We start from the raw sequence: 18,411 nt of genomic DNA, 5'->3' as shown, positions 1-18,411 counted from the left end.
GGCAAAAAGAACAATATTATGGTCAGAAAGACCAGTCAGTAAGTTGTAGGTTTTAACTATTCTGTCAGCTTTGTTAGTAAATACTAAATCTATCATAGTCTTGGAGGTTTTGGTTATTCTAGTCCTCAGATTGAAAAACTGATGGTTAGTTGCTGGTAAACAGACTGGGGGGTACTGTATTAATGAATCATTCGTTAATGGTTAGTTAATGAGGAGTTCCTGGGTGACTTTGATTGGAGCAATGGTCCGCTGCAGCAGGGCACTTTTAAACCTGCCATCTTCGGCTGGCTTGGGTCCCACACTGGATCAGGCACGTGCACACATAGACATCAAAGTGGGCTCGAGCCCCTGCCCTTTTTCTTCCTCCTGAAAAGTGCCCTTTTTTTCATTTTTTATAAATGAATATATATCTACTGCTGTTGTTTGCGCACAGTTTCCCTTTCCAAAAATATATTGATTGAATACAAAATAAAAATATCGGGTCGGGAGATTAGACTGTGATGTTCCGATGCTCTCTCTACCCTCCCTCCACGTCTACTGCACAGCGGTGCGGACAGTCATCGATGTGTTGCATCGGCAGTCACTTCAGACAGACAGGTAGCAGCACCTCCCACCTTACAGTCACTTAAGACAGACAGGTAGCAGCACCTCCCACCTTAAAGTCCCATGTTATGCCGGCTTTTCTTGGCTTATTTTGAAGGTGAGTGGTGATGAACAAATGACTAAACTGCCAGTGCCTCGAGTTTACAGCTAATTAGCCATAAGACAAAAACAAATATAGTTAACTAAGGTAGGCTACTAGCTAATGGATAAGTTAGCTCAAGGTTTAGCTAAGGTAATTTATCATGGGCATACAGGCTAATGTACTGTAGGCCTACTTAAGGGGAGACAGACACTAAAGGTGAATACAGTAAAATGTGTATCTAATAACGTCATCACGATCGCCACATTGATATGCAAATTAGGCGTTAACTAGGCCTAATAAAAATGCGCTAATTTGCATGCAGTTACCAAGGCATTGCAGGTGAAAAGGATCAAACTAAAAACAAACAAAAAAACATATCACCTCACTTCCCCAGATAGTTACTTACGTCAAGTCAGTATTTCACCCTGAAATGTTATGTTTAAATGCAGATTAGCTTTAAATCTATAGATTAATTCAGACATGGCAGTAAAACGAACACCATTTATATGTGTTTCTTGGAAGTTTTATTTCCATTAGAGTGAAAGAAAACAAGGAAGCAAAATAGACCAAAATAACAAGTACATGAAAAAACGATCTTTTTGCCTGTAATGTCCTTAAACAGTAACTTCATAATTTTGATTGTTGGCTGCTCCTTTAACCTGTTAAGCCCTGAGCCTGTTTTTCAGGTCTCAGGCTCGAAAATGACATTCCCAGAACAAATGACCATATCTTCCCTTCTAAAAGGGTTAAATTAATATTCTTTATTCTCAAAGTAATGATGAACCTGTGAGTTGAATGTAGAAAAGTCGGAATCAATATAGATGTTTTTTATTTTAAAGAAAATTCAGATTTTACATAGTAAAAAACTGTAAATTATAGTGTCCGTCCAAAAATTCTTTTTAGGTTAGTAGACTAAAAGCTTTAGGAATCCAAAGTACAACATATAATAAAGTCCCTGTATCAAGATTGATACAAAACAAGTGAAATTTGACCTTTTTAGAGAGATTTAGCCAAAATAACCCACTTCTGGGGTCATTTGGGTGGATTTGACCTATCTCTGGCCCCCCTTGGTCGATTTTGATGAATGAAATCTCTTTATAACCGCTAGAGCCAATGGAATCGAGGGAAAGTTCTATACACACCAAAACGTTAACAAATAAGGAGTGAGAGTGACGCGTAACCAAAACCGGAAGCTGCATACACTCTGGTGGCTACCATTAGCAGCTAACTTTTCCGTGCTGATTTTTAAATAAAAATGGAATTATGGATTATAAATAATTTTTTAAAAGGCACAGGTACATTATTAACCTATGGATCAACAGTTGTAGCTTTTTTTTTTCTCGTTTTAATGCCATTGAACACGTCTTTTGACCTAATTGACAGCTACGGTGAGACGATCTGCCGTAAAAACTCTGTAAAGGTACGTGTTGTGATGTCTGTGTTTGCTTCCTCTGTCGCAAGTTTGGATCGCTCAGCGATGATACTATACCTAAATAATCAGTGGAGTCTCAGCTTTAATAGGCTATATTGTATGTGCAGCTACGATAAGTAATAAGGGTATCTTTATCTTGAATTGTGTGCCAAAGTCAGTTTGCATTTTTTCGCTCAGGGGTCATTTAGACGCTTCTTATGAGACTTGTGTTTTGTTTTGGTAAAAATGGTTCATATCTTCAGTTAGCTGAGATTCTTCCCGTTAATCTGGTGCTACACATTAATAGTTTCATAAATGTTAAAGCTCCCATGTCATGCTTTTCCGGTTATTACCCGTCCCCTTGTGTGTTATGAAGGTTTTTATGCATGTAGGCAAGTGTGTAAACGGTGTGCAGAGTCAAAACCCTCAAAGTACACCCTGTAGGGAGTAAAACTCTAACACAGAAAATACCTCCCCAAAACGCCTCGTTGGAGATACGTCACTGCCCATTTGAGTCTTCCATTTAGTTCCGGGTACGGCATGATGTCATGCGGTACCCGGAACAAAATGGACCAATCCGGAAGAGCTATGGTCACACCCAGTGGCGCTGGCCGCACCCTCTGCCAGCCTAACATTTACTGTTGGAAGCTCTGGTTCAGTTCACAATCGATCCAGTCATGCCAATGCCAAGGACCTGTTTCCTGAAATGTGAGGAGAAATCTGAGCTGTTTGTCCTACCGACGGAAGAACCACGACGAAGTCAGTGGTTGAAATTTCTTTTTAACACTGTTCCTTCAGAGGTTCGAAGAACGTTACTGTGTGCGCGGCATTTCACAGACGAAAGCTTCCAAAACATTGCCCAGTTTGAGGCCGGATATGCACAGCATTTGAAACTGAAGGACGATGCTATTCCTAGTTTGTTTGGACCGTTTGGAGCAGGGGAAGATTCGGGTACACAACCTGTAAGTTTGCATTGTTATTTGTGTATTCACATACATGCCAACCTTTCCAAATCCAAAAGAGGTAGGTTAGCGCGGCAAATGTGCACGCCCAAATTAGGTAATCAGAAGAAATGGAACCCCAGTAATTACATGTATAAACCATGTATTTAACATATATTGCATAATTTTATGCATTTTTCAGAAAAAGTGGTAGTTTGGTAAACAGTGACATCAACGACATGTTTGGTCTGTAAAATGCCCGAAAAGTAAAAGAATGGGAGATAAATATCCCAAAGTCTCCACATTTTATTATATTTTTAATGTGTTTCTGGTCCTCTTTCAGTTGCATTGTTGGAGAAGCCTGTGACATAAGATTTTCAACGACATAATTACTCTGTAGCTATGTTAGTTTGACAATAAAGAACCTTGAACCTTGACAGTGTACAGTAGATCAGGGGTGCCCAACCTTTTTTGAACCCGAGAGCTACTTTTAAAGTGGCCAGTCTGCCGAGATCTACCAGTCCAAATAGAGAGGCGCAGCCATTACTGACAGCCTACTACCAGGTAAATACACACTTCTACTTGTATAAAACTGACTTTGTACGATTAATACTTCATAAAATACTGCAGATCCTTTATCTTACCTCTTTCTAATCTACACACACACAAGTATTTAACTGAAGTTACACAACAGTGTTGTTGATACAGAGTTGGGAGTTTATTCACACGTCACATACTACAGTGGGTAATGTTTTCAAGAAACATTGAACAGTGCTGCCACATACAGATGGAGCCTCTTATTTTGGACCCCAGCATACAGCTTCCTGCCGACTGCCAGCCAGTTGCCAGCCAGTTGCCTGCCAAAGACCAGTATTCAGGAATGTTAGGCCCTCCCACTATTCTCCAATTTCAGGGTTTAACCAGGAGATGGCGCTATATATTAAATAACTAAGACTTAGTTTTTCACAATAGAAAATGCAGATATTATATAAAAAACTAAAGTTAAAATCTTGTTTTTAATGCCCCAAGAGCAATAACATCTTGTCACAAGCTTTTTGGAAGAAAAAGACTGACTCAAGAGACCTGTAGTTGACTAATTACAGGCCTCAATAAAGTTCTGCCATTGGTTGTGAAAAACAACGGTGGACATAGTGGAAAGTGAAATTGACATTGTCGAATTTAATAAAAATACAAAATAATGTATCTGTGTACGTGTTTTACTATGTGATCTGCACTTATCAAACATCTAATTAAGGCGAGACACCCCAGGTGAATAGGGTATTTTTAACTTAAAGATATCAGCTAAATATTTCTCCAGTTAATTACTTACAATAAGGCAATTGTTTTTTGTATTACAAGTTTTCTGAAATAGCATGTTTAAATATCCAAATGAACCATTATCTCATGAAATATGCGCATATTTTAACACATTTCAGGAACCGAAATCTGAACTTTGGATAAAGCCAGGATCAAAATTATTGTTTCATTTTGTAGTCATATTAGTATCTAAGGCTTTTACAGAAGGGATTTTGGATATCTCTTTGTATCACTCCATAAATCAGAAAATACTGTCAACAGCCCTAAAATATCAATTTTCACCATGTTTTTAGGTATAAAATGTTATATAATTCAGGCTATGAATTATATATGACCAAACCCTTCTGTAAAAGCCTTCATAATATTGATAGGAATATAACTGGAAGGTTTGGTGTATGTAACTGCTGAGTGATTCTACAATTTAGGGTACATTCCATGTCCATTGATGATAATTATAATTATTCTAACTATTTTCTTCAAAAATATCATATTTTGCCTATTATTGGAAAGCATGTTATAATATCACACAAACATTATGTGCATCCTATGCTTTATTTAGCTTGAAATGTGTCATGATGTTCTTAAATTGTCAGTTTTTGCTATGTCCGTTTTTCAGTTGAGGGTGTCTTGGATTCAAAATAATGAATAAAAACCATTAAAGTCAATTTAAAAAATGATTCATTTATTTCAAAAGTCTAAATACTAAAGAATAATAACATATTTTTAATTGATTTCCCCCTTTAAATAATTTAAATATCTTAATATATGAATGTCCGCAAAAGTTCTGTCAACTATGTTACTAACAGAACTTCCCCCTTTAACTCAAAAATTGTTTGTCCCAATACCATGTCACCAGCATCACATGATGCCATGTTCCTCTTTGGCAGACATTTTTGAACACACTGTGGTGATTGTCCTCTACATTTTTACAATATTTTATGTATAATAGCACATGGTCAATTAATATACTCATTGACAATCAACAATGTTACGTACATTGTTATGGTTTACAATTGTTTAATGATTTTAATTCAATTATATGTGCAAATGTGATGTTAACCTGTTCAAGAAAATGACATGTGGTCATCCAGGCAAGGCCTACCATTGAAATGATGGGTCAAAATAGGGAAATTGTCAACTAGGTTACCTGTCAACTGAGTTACCCAGTACTGTAATAACTGTAGTAACTTAGTTGACAGGTAACCTAGTTGACAATTTGTACGACATGTAGACGTCATTACACATCATTATCAATGGAATTTTGCACTTCTGCCTTGAAATTAACATAGTGCTGATGGTTAATAATGTGTCCAGTCAACTATGTTATTTGCGTCAAATGTTTGACTTTCATTGTCAACTATGTTGCACCTCATTTTTTCAAATTTAAAATATCTAAAATAGTGCTTCTGATATCCTTTATAGTATAATGTATATCTACACAGGTTGGAGTTTTACATGACATCTCTTAAAACTATCAAAATGACCTGTATGGTAGTTTTATAATACAAACTATCCCTAAACTTAATGACAGTGCTGAACATATCACATGAAAAAACAAAACTTTAATACAATTATTTTTTAAACTTTAAAAAATCTTTGGATATATGGTAGAATAGACTCAAGAGCCTTTCAAATTTGATTTTACTTGAAGTGCAGGACTTAATCAAATGATTGTAATGACATCAAGTTTGTCCGTAACATAGTTGACAAACTGAGTAGTGAAAACATCCTTTCCCTTAAAATAAAAAAATATATAAAAATGTTTAAGCTTTGCAACTAGTGGATATGTTACACTGAGGAATATACTAACTTGAACCACTGATTGTTCTATCTATACATTTTATTTGGCATTAGTAAATAATTATGCACATTTACAGATATTTTACATGATATGAGTGATAACACGTGTTATAAGGGCTATTTCGCACAATAGGTGTGCCTTGAGATTTTTACTTGTCCTTTGGTGTGCCTTGGGCACAAAAAGTTTGGGAACCACTGCTGTAGAGAAATGTAAACGTTCACCATCCCCCACCCGCCTACTGTATGTTGCTTTTTGACATGTAAATGGGTAACTACCCCCCTCTGAGTGAATACCTGTTGTACCTGTCCGGGGCTAAGCCCATAGGACGATGCTCTGATGTCATCACCCTCGCACATTGGTCATATGTTTACAAAAAACGATGTTAACACTTTCTCGTTCTTAATATATGCTATATTTAGGGTCGATATGTGTTGAATTTACTTTAAAATAGCAGATCACTGTGATTCACTTCTCCGCGGCTCCTCCGTGCAGAGAGGCCCCCCCCCCGTTGACAATTCACGAGCGTCTAACTCTCTCCCCCCTGTGAAGAGATATCACAGGGGGGGGGTTGGGACACACACATTCCGATGGCCAATTCGTTTTAAACAAAGAGTGGGGTGGGGGCTGGTGAACGGTATGGTCAATGTTTGTAAACACTGTGACATTTTGACTTTATTTGATCATTTCAGTTAAAAACTAACGTTCATATTTCATATTACTGTTTTGCCTGGCTGGACCTGTAATTTACAGGAAAGGAGTGCACGCTACTAAAGAGACACGCTACCATGGAAACCAAACAATGGTGTTGCTGTATTGAAGTCCGAGTGGAAACAGTCATATTTGGAGCGTTATGTTAGAATGAAACAGCGAGGTCGTGACTCACAAAAAAAAAGTGTTACTTCACTAACTGTAAGCTTGTCACTCAGAGTAACCTACAGTTAACTTAACTGTTGGAAAAGAAAGATCAGAGTTGGGAGTGTGAACACACAGCTGAGAGCTGCCGTTTCATTCTGACTGTTTAAAAAACGGTAACAACGGACTATTTTTCTTAGCGGATGCATGTAAATTTAAATCAATACATAGAACTATGTTTTAAATCAATAAAAATATTTTCTAAATCCATAAAAGCATTTTAATTAATATTGGGAGTCATGTCGTTACTTTGTTGAGAATGTGGCCATGTAATAAGCGGGATAATTTGCAGCGACTTGGTCATTATGGGGAAAAATAACACCCAGGGATCAGTAATTTTTAGTGAATTACTGAGTTTAGGCACGTTAATAACATTTTAATGAAGTTGAATACAGTATATTCATATTTGTCAGTGATTTCATGTCAATTCGGCGAACATAAACGATTAAATTAGGATTAAAAATCGAGAGCCGGCTGCTGTTCGTTACGGTAACCCAACTAGGACACTTGACACAGTGGCTTTTGGCAAAGCACACAAAGAAAACAAAAAAAACCGAGAGAGATGAGTTATTGTTATTACAACGTGACTTCACTATTATTTAACAACTATTTTTATTGGGTTCTTTTATTTGGGGTTAAGTACATTGTCAGAATAAGTGAGAAATGGATTTAACTTCTGTTAGACAGCTATCATACTGAATAAATATTTATGCAAAAATGTATGGCATTAATAATGTATATCTAATTACATTTAAAAATGTATGGCATTAATAATGTATATCTAATTACATTAACTGTGAATGTCTTTCATTTTATTTAAAATGAAATAAAATTACATAAAACATTTTCCATAAAAAAGTTGATTCAAGAACAAATCAGTACTTTTCTTATATGACTATTATTGCTAAATTTGAAAGGTCTTTACCAGCTTTGGAATTATATATATATATATATATAGCACCTTCTGCCATCCCATCTCTACTGACATATGGATCTTAACAAAGATCCGCTATACATTAGTACCAGATATACTGTACACGGACATTTTAGTGAACCAGACCAGCTGTTTCCGCCGGGTCTTCGCTTCCCGGGCATCACGTTGTTTACAAGTGTGTTCAGATGCTAAATGACAAGTGCAAGTGACAATTGTTGTCGTCTTCTCTGTGAACGTTTTTTTCTCCGTTATTTTGCCATTTTCAGATTTAAATTTCGAGCGGAAAGCTAACCAGGAAGTAATAATTACTTAAGCGGAGAACGGAGAAAGTAAACGTTACAGCAGGCATAACAACAGCCGGTGTTTATTTTATTATAATATATATCATTTGTTTTAAAGCTCAATATATAGTTCTATCCGTGACATATGGATCTTAACAAAGATCCGCTATACATTAGTACCAGATATACTGTACACGGACATTTTAGTGAACCAGACCAGCTGTTTCCGCCGGGTCTTCGCTTCCCGGGCATCACGTTGTTTACAAGTGTGTTCAGATGCTAAATAAAAGTTTAGCTTGTACTTTTGATACCCCGCCTCTCGGCACCACAACATCCAGTTTACTGTATTTCACATGAGCGATGTCGAACATTGAAAAGTCCTTATAAAATCTCTGTTATTAGATCAGTACTTTTCTTATATGACTATTATTGACTTGAACACTGAGAATGTATTTATTAACTTCAGACATTTGAAATATTTGAAATCAGATGAAAACAAACTGTAACGGACCCTGCCGTGTTATCTATGATTACTATGCCTTACTGTACATTCATAATTTCAGCCGGAGGTAGGTGGTAGGCGTTGCGGAGGAGCAGATTGCGAGTGAGGTGCCTGTTCTAAACGAACTATTCCAGCTGTTATAAAGCATTAAATAAAAAGTAAGCAAGGAATACAGAATGTTTCGTTACGTAACTTTGTTGAGAATGTGGCCATGTACATGTAATACATGGGATCATTTGCAGCGACTTGGTCATTGTGGGGAAAAAATAACACCCATCCTGATCGTTTCAATGAAGTTGAATACAGAATATTCATATTTGTCAGTGATTTCATGTCAATTCGGCGAACATAAACATCAATGATGATGATTAAATTAGGATTAAAAATCGGGAGAGCCGGCTCGTTCGTTTTTTCCGACTAAACAACATCTATTATTTAGAAGTTGATTTCACATGACTCCAGTGTGGAACCCCACTGCACCCCCTGGTGGATCAATGATCCATTGCAGCTGGCTTCACAATAATTAAATGTATTTATCATGGGGGCGGTATCAAGTCTGACTGGGGGCCGGCCGGCCATCACGGAACGTGCATGAACCGATCACGACCCTCGCACTTTAAACTGTCCAAAATAAGACGCTTCATCTGTATGACACAGGAAAAAAAGAAAAGACTCTGAACCCTTTCTTTGTCATTATATGAAAATAGTGTTGCTACAAAAGTATAAATTAGTTTTACTAATAAGACAACTCAGATCTGAAGCTACACAGGAATCTGCTGCCAGAGTGCAATAAAAAAGACAAAATTAATAGAATCAAACCCTTTTCTTTTTTTTTGCATTTTAGTAGAGTATGTTGGAGCAGAACACCTCTGCTACGCGCCGTTCGTTGGATGAGGCTGGATCTCTATTAAATTAAGAAAGGAATTGAAAACACCGGAATCAAAGTTATAACAAATTATCTGAGTTTACTTCTGGTAGGAAACCAAACACATATACAAGTTATACAGAGTACTCGAGTACTCCGGACTTCAGGTTTGTCATGCGATGCAGATAAATGTGACGGGATCAAACCAACTCATCAAACGAGATGAAAGTGACTTCAGGTTTGTGATGCGATGCGGACACAGATATCGGGACCAACCAACTCACCAAACCAAAAAGCATTTTTACACTCAAAAACATCAGTATTCATACTTATATTTCGGGGCGGAGATGTGTTGACTTGTTCCCTCCCCCTTTTATTCGACAGCGAATTAGAGAGCCCCTGGGGAGGAGCTGTGTAAACTGCTCACCTCCCCCAAGTGTCCTGACTGGCTGGATTCACATCTGGTCGAGTTCAATAGTTCTTCACCAGAATTTGAAATTCCAAAGTTCTCTAAGGTCAAAAGTCAACCTCTATCTCCGATTCGAATCTTAACTCTATTCCTTTCCCATGAGTTCTTCACATAAACCATCCCTTTTCAGACATTTAAACTTTTCTTCACCTATTTAACGATGTCTTTAACGACTTAAAAACAACATCTGTTCTTAGGGGTGATAAGGAGCGATGTAATGTTGTCTTTAACGACCTTAATGACGACATCTGGTTTTTAGGGGTGAAAAGGCCAAGTGTGTGTGTTGTGAAAACAGAATCTCTGGGTCAGTGAGTTTGAAAGTGAGAATAACATTCCTATTCTAAGTGATTATCAAAACCCGTTTGTGATTACCTAAAACAGTTCAAACAATACATGTTCACTAAAATACAATTCAAAATAATACATGTTTACTTCAATACAGTGTAGAATCATATCTTTTTACTTCAATCCCCCTTTTGATCTCACCTCACGAGATCAACATATAGCATTAGAAACATTACCACTGTCATTTTCTTACTGTGTTTGTCCCAACATCTATATAAACCCATCAGAAGTTGGGATATAGAGCACTTTAAACCTTTAGGAACAGTCCACAACAACAACTTATTATGACAGTGGAGGGAGAATAAAATATGTCTAAAAAGCAAAGTCCTTGTCAGCTGAGTCATCTTTACTCTTCCCTCAATGGTGGAACTGATGAGTCTAACACACAATGAGCAGATACAAGGCACACAACAACAACCACATGTCACCAAAATGGCAATAAAAGTAGCCACAGAAATTAGAAAAGACATTATTAAACTTTTCCCTCTTTTGGTAACACATAGTTCTGTAGAATAAAAAATACAAATCCCTTAAATTATGGGATATAAAAATAAAGTTGAAAGTTCCTCCAAAAATGGATTGTTCAGACAAAGTTCCACACCGGCTATATCAACCTGTTTCAGCGGGAAATGGAGTTCCCTGTGCCGTCTTGGTTTGCCATATCTTCGTCCCCCCAGCCCGCTGACGGAGGCTTCTGGGGTGCCTGCTAGAGAGATGTGGCCTGATTGTCTTCCGCCCGCCCGCTGATGGCGGCCTCCGGGTCGATGCTGGAGAGATGTCCCGATCCTCCTCCTCCGGCCCGCTGATGGCGGCTTCCGGGTCGACTGCTGGAGAGATGTCCTGATCCTCCTCCTCCGGTCTGCTGATGGCGCCTCCTGGGTCGACTGCCTTGACGAGAGCCAGATCTGTTCTGATGTCGTCTAGGGTCCTCGCGACGAGGGCCAACTCTGTCCTGATGTCGTCTAGGGTCCTCGCAGGTGTTTTTCCCGACCGCACACTGGCTCCAGTGGTACCAGTTGTCTCCCTTTCCATCTAGGCGGACGGCATGGGAGGTCCCCTCCAACCAGACGTAATCTGCTGTGTTGGCCTTGTGTTTCTCGGGTCCCCCTTTTGGCGTCAGCAACCTGTGTGGAGAAGTCTCATACCAAGCCCTTAAGTTGCTGGAAATATGGTTTTGAAATCATCTCTTCTACTTCTTTAGTGTTTATTGGCGGCACCAACTAGACTGGAGTGTGGACAAGAGACTATGCAGAAAATAATAAACAAAAAATAAAAATAAAAAATAAAAAATAAAAATAAAAAATAGAACAAAAATAAAAATAAAACAAAAAATAACCAAAGCTAGATTATTTTAAATGTATCAATTTCTCTTAAAAGCAACAAACAAAACAAAACAAAAAATACCAAAACTAGTATTTTAAATTGATAAATTTCTCCTAAAAACGTAATAATCTCACATACATATTGTCTGATGTATATCCTATCCTTTTCCCCCTTTTTCTGAAATAGAACGCCGTTAACGGTGTTCTTATTTTCAGAAATATCGAGCCTTATACATCAGTTATTTAATATCAGCTATATATTTATTATTACTATTACTTATATATCAGGCATTAAATGTCAGCCTTCTTCCATGATTGATCTCGTCTATATTATCTGACTTATGTTGATACGTGTTCGTTTGTATTTATTTAATATACTGTGCAATTTTTTCTTTTAATTCTAAATGTTTAGTATGCAATTTTTTCAGAATGTTGTAGCACTCCCTGTTTTCTTAACAACTGGAGCTATGGCTATTTGAAATCTGACTTGGTTAAGAGATGATTTGTTTATTGGTGAGAGGAACACTCTTCCCCTTGTGATGGGGTGGGGGTGGGTAGTTTGGGAGAGTTCCTTACAATCTCCAGATCTTCCTCTCTGTGTTGAGGCCATAAAACCTTTTAATGGGCTCTGTGGTCTGTTCAGATTTAGATTTTCTTCCTCTCCAGAGGTCATGCCTGTCTTTGACCCTGTGTGCTGCTGTGAGTCTGCAGCACCTCAGGAGCAGAGAAAGGGGGAGATCTCTTCCCAAAAGTGTAAGCTCCCTCATGAGCAACATAGCACCACATTTAACTCTCCCTGACTTGTTTGTAAAGCGTTCTTTAAGGCCTGAATTGAGTCTTCTGTTGTGTAACGGAAAATCCCATTTCCAAAAAGGGGTCAGTTTAATAGTCCTTATCATATTATCGCTCTGTGCTTGCATGCTAGGACCTATTCTCTTTGCCAGAGCTGCTGCTATTCCTCCTACATGTTTTAGCTCCATATTAGCAGGGTTCACTAACATGGCTGGTTGATCCAGTTTAAGATTTTCAATATCTGCCATTACTATTTCCAACATTCCTTTTCCCTGAATATCAGGTCTAACAATGTGTTTTCTTTTAGGAGTATTAGATGGGATACTCATAAGTGGCATTTGTGAGCTATCATCTCCGTAGGGTGGAGGTAGGGTCTCAGACATTATACCACCTGCTTGTTGCTCTCTGTCTCTATGTCTTCTGCAATTCTTTACCCACAGTTCTTTTTACTGGATTTTTCTCTCAAGTATTACACAGATTTGACTTAAAAAAAAATCACACAGAGTTTTTCATATATTCACACAGTACAGTCAGGCAAATTTTTATTGTGCGATGTTTATTTCAACAGATAGCGTGACTTCCAGAAGCAAGCTTCTACAATCCCCTCACGGCGATTGCGGCTTCAGGCAAGGAGTTAAAACTCAGTCAACAAAATCTCTTTATCGTCACGTTTAATGAGCCTGATTAACCCCACAACAGTTTTGTGATGAGATTCGGTCGTTCCAAATAATTATTTGGAGGTCGCGTCTCTCTCCTCCTCTATCACCCACCATATAACAATTACAGACATTTTATACATTTAAAGCACCACGAAAGGTAACCGCATTAATCAATCTTATCATGATCTGCGGGGAATTTAACCCATCTGTTTTTTACACCTTTTGCAGCCTTTAATAGACGCACTGCAAGCTAACCGCATTAATCAATGTTATTTTGACTTGCGGGGAATTTAACCCATACATCTTTTACAGCGTTGCAGCGTTCGTTTTTAGTGGGTCATAGGACGGGACTGAACTACCCGCCTCTTATGAGCACTTTTGTGCCTTAGGTAAGGACTGAACTACCCGACTCTAAGCACTATTAATCTAATTTAACTAGAATATGTATTGTATTTCCCACCATGACTAAGAACACTGAGAACGCTGCTGACAACTCTAAAATTTTTAGTATAATCAATCACAGATTTTTGATAGTCAAAACAGGTGTCTGCTCACCTTTTGTATATGGCGCCTTGGTGTAGTTGTCAACAGTATCTCTGTGTCCTCCTCCTGGACTGGATTCCGTCCCCTGGCTATCGGTGTCCCTTTCTAGAGATAAGCACTCATCACGTCGGGAAAGTCACCACTTGTTGGAGCAGAACACCTCTGCTACGCGCCGTTCGTTGGATGAGGCTGGATCTCTATTAAATTAAGAAAGGAATTGAAAACACCGGAATCAAAGTTATAACAAATTATCTGAGTTTACTTCTGGTAGGAAACCAAACACATATACAAGTTATACAGAGTACTCGAGTACTCCGGACTTCAGGTTTGTCATGCGATGCAGATAAATGTGACGGGATCAAACCAACTCATCAAACGAGATGAAAGTGACTTCAGGTTTGTGATGCGATGCGGACACAGATATCGGGACCAACCAACTCACCAAACCAAAAAGCATTTTTACACTCAAAAACATCAGTATTCATACTTATATTTCGGGGCGGAGATGTGTTGACTTGTTCCCTCCCCCTTTTATTCGACAGCGAATTAGAGAGCCCCTGGGGAGGAGCTGTGTAAACTGCTCACCTCCCCCAAGTGTCCTGACTGGCTGGATTCACATCTGGTCGAGTTCAATAGTTCTTCACCAGAATTTGAAATTCCAAAGTTCTCTAAGGTCAAAAGTCAACCTCTATCTCCGATTCGAATCTTAACTCTATTCCTTTCCCATGAGTTCTTCACATAAACCATCCCTTTTCAGACATTTAAACTTTTCTTCACCTATTTAACGATGTCTTTAACGACTTAAAAACAACATCTGTTCTTAGGGGTGATAAGGAGCGATGTAATGTTGTCTTTAACGACCTTAATGACGACATCTGGTTTTTAGGGGTGAAAAGGCCAAGTGTGTGTGTTGTGAAAACAGAATCTCTGGGTCAGTGAGTTTGAAAGTGAGAATAACATTCCTATTCTAAGTGATTATCAAAACCCGTTTGTGATTACCTAAAACAGTTCAAACAATACATGTTCACTAAAATACAATTCAAAATAATACATGTTTACTTCAATACAGTGTAGAATCATATCTTTTTACTTCAAGTATAAAAAGAAATGCCTTTAAAATAGGATGCAAGCAACACTAGTTTCTTAACCTGAATTGATAATAGACTATAATCAATTTAAACAGAACAGATCTTAAAGTTTGCATTCTTATACCATTTTGTACAATAATGATAATGAATAAGTTCAAACAAACTAAAACTTACAGCTGATTAATAACGGTATCTAACTTGAGTTTTTATTATATCAAAAACCTGTTGAAATGCTACTGTTATTTTTACTGTCCCCAAAAAGCGCGTCGGCAGCCTCCAGGAATGCTTTTTTCACAACTTCGCCGCCTTTGAAAGACTTCATGTGTTTGGCAAGAACGTGACTGACACGATAAGATGCTATGGTAGCAGCCTTACTCTTGTTGTTGGGCCTGGTGAAAATGGACTGCTGTGCATTTAGCTGTTCTTTCAGGTCCCTCACCTTTTGGGAGCGTAGGACAGAATTAGGAGGGAATTCCGTCTCGTAGCGTTTGTGCACTGTTTTGAAATGCCGCTCCTAAATTACCCTTCTTCGATAATGCCACGCTCGCATTGCAGATGAGACAGATGGACTTTGAATTGGAATAGATACAAAAATAATCATCCTCCCCACTCGGAGTGAAAATGATATATTTTGGGCTCTTTTGCTTCTGCCATAATTGTGGTCTTGTGTGTGCGGACTGCACAGCAAACTAGTGCCCACTGCCTACCAGCCACGCCCCGATAAATCACAAAGCTTTGATGCGTTCAAGTGCATTATTCTGGCACAGGAAGATTATGTTATAGGACATTAACGATAAAACAGAATATTGTCGTTCTATTTTTAGACACATCTCGCGATCGACTGAAACACAGAGGACTGTTTGTATGATGGGATCACAGACACGTTGCAAACGGTGTCCGCCAAAAGTCGAGTCCAGTGTCTATGTAGTGTCATTTTTATTTGTTATAGTGTGGGAAGATTGAAAATCGGTAGGGAGAGTCAGCTAAGTCGGTAGGCGGTAGAAACATGTCAAAAGCGGTAGACTACCGCCCAAATCGGTAGGGTTGGCAGGTATGTATTTATCAAACAAGACTGTTTAAATGTATAAACTGTGTCGGACTGCTAAGCCATTGACACAGTGCTAACTGTGCTAACTAAGTTGCTAGCGTTTCCATATATCAACTCTAATATCAGCAGATGGCCTTGCATACAGTACATGTATCTCATAGCAGGAGAATGTCTGCATTCACACACGAAATACTCATAGACAGTATACTCCGGGTGATTTGCCGTACGGTCAGTCGCGAAACGTAATTACATTATAGCTGGCGTAGCGTGTATGCTACCGAGCTAACCAACGGAGCTAGACATGGGTTTGCTCGGGATTTTTTTTGTGTTATGCCAGCTACAATGAATGTAGCAGACTACCCGTATAAGATTTCAATTGTAAACACGTTCTTGCTAGCCTAATATGAATCACTAGCTTTTGTTCATAGTGGTTTTATTACACTAAACAAGCCCAGCTTACTGGGCTAACGACGTTGCTAGCGTTTAAATATATCAACTACAATGTCAGCAGATGGCCTTACATGTTTGTCATGGCAGGAGAATGTCTGCAGTCACACAAGGCATACTCATACAGTATACTCCGGGTGATTTACCGTACATTGTGACGGTACATGTACATACTGCATGTATAGCTAACGAGGCTAGCTATACATGCTAGCGCAAAAACAATGTATTCATGCCAGTTACAATGAATGACCGAACGTAGCAGACTACCCGTATAAGATTGCAATTATAAACACGTTATTGCTAGCCTAATATGAACCACTAGCTTTTGTTCATAGTAGTTTTATTACTCTACATCAGGGGTGGGCAATTATTTTTTACAAGGGGCCACTTCAGAAACTCGAGCTGTGTTGGGGGGCCGAATCAAAAATAAGTTGAACTTAATTCTGCTCAATATACCAATACTGAAAAGGTGTTTTACAGTATGTTAAAGATAAGAAATGAATCAGCTTTATACAAAAAGAAATGAGTGCTTTTGATTTTTGTTTTTCAGTTCATTTTACTTGTTCAGTGAGAAAAATCCAGTCTGTCTTGGGCTTGAACAAGTGCACGGAAATCTGGTTCAATGTCTGAGGTGGATATGCGAAGGACAGCTGAGAGGTGATCATCAGTGATAGAGGATCTGTATCTGGATTTGTTGAACTTCATCACTGAGAATGTCTGTTCACATATGTAGGTAGATCCAAAGAGGACCATCATCTTCTGAGCACGTCTCCTGATGTGTGGAAAGTTCTCCTCTTTCAGGGAAGCGTAAAACTCAGGCAGTGAGACTGACCTAAAGTGCTCTGACAGAAGTGTGTCAGACTGCAGGTCAATGAGTTCAAGCTGAACATCACTGGGTGCATCATCCACATGGCATGTAAATGGGGAAAAGATCATGTTCATTTCATTCTCAACTGTTTTGAAGTCTTTAAAATCGCCTTGAAAACTCACCATGCAGTGCTTCTAACATGGATGAGTACCTCTGGAGGTGATCAGCTGATGGTGTGGCTTCCTTCAGTGTTGGCAAGTGCGTGAGAATGTTGTCCTCCATTTGGCTTGAGAGAAGCTGCAGCTTTCTCATGAAAGCCTTCACTGCACTGTACATGTCATGCACAAAAAGGCCCTTGCCTTGCAGTTTGACATTTAGTTCACTCATTAGTGCAGTCACATCTACTGTACAGCAAAACCAAGGTCTGCCATCCAGTCTGCATCTGAAAGCTGTGGGATGTCGTTTCCTTTCTTCACACAGAAGTCTTGAATCTCTTCTCTCAGGTCCCATACTCTTTTCAGCACTTTGCCCAGGCTGAGCCACCTGACAGCTGCATGGTAGGGTATGTCACGATGTTCAGTCTCACTTTCCTCCAAAAGTGCAACAAACTGTCTGTGATTCAATGCTCTTGCCCTGATGAAGTTAACTATTTTAGTTACAACATCAACAACATGGTTAATTTTTAACACTGACTTACACAACACTTCCTGATGTATAATACAATGCAAAAATACCTATTTCTGCTCAGGGTTAATTTCTGTCACTTTATCCTGCATTCTCTTCAATAGTCCAACATTTTTCCCTGTCAGATTTGGACAACCATCCGTTGTCACGCCTGCCAGCTTGTCCCATGTCAGTCCCAACTTTTCCACACATGCATTTACCTCCGTGAACAAATCACTCCCTGTTGTTGTACCTTTCATTGACTGCATGGCTGCCAGCTCCTCCGTGATTTTGAAGTCTGTAGTTATCCCACGTAGGAAGATGAGTAGCTGGGCAGTGTCACGTACATCGCAGCTCTCATCCAAAGCCAAGGAAAAAAAGTCAAAGTTGACCGCTCTGTTCTGCAGCTGAAGCTCCAGATTTCCCGCGATGTCCTCAATTCTCCTCATAACAGTGCGTCGGGAGAGCGGCACTTTCTCAAATGCCTCCTTTTTCTTCGGGCATATTAGTGTCCAACAAACACTCGTTAATGAACTCTTCGTCCGAAAACGGTTAACTTTTAAGGCATAACTCGTCTT

The sequence above is a fragment of the Trematomus bernacchii genome, unplaced genomic scaffold, assembly GCF_902827165.1.
Source record: "Trematomus bernacchii unplaced genomic scaffold, fTreBer1.1, whole genome shotgun sequence".
Taxonomy (NCBI): Eukaryota; Metazoa; Chordata; class Actinopteri; order Perciformes; family Nototheniidae; genus Trematomus; species Trematomus bernacchii.
Note: the sequence above shows the minus strand (reverse complement) of the source record.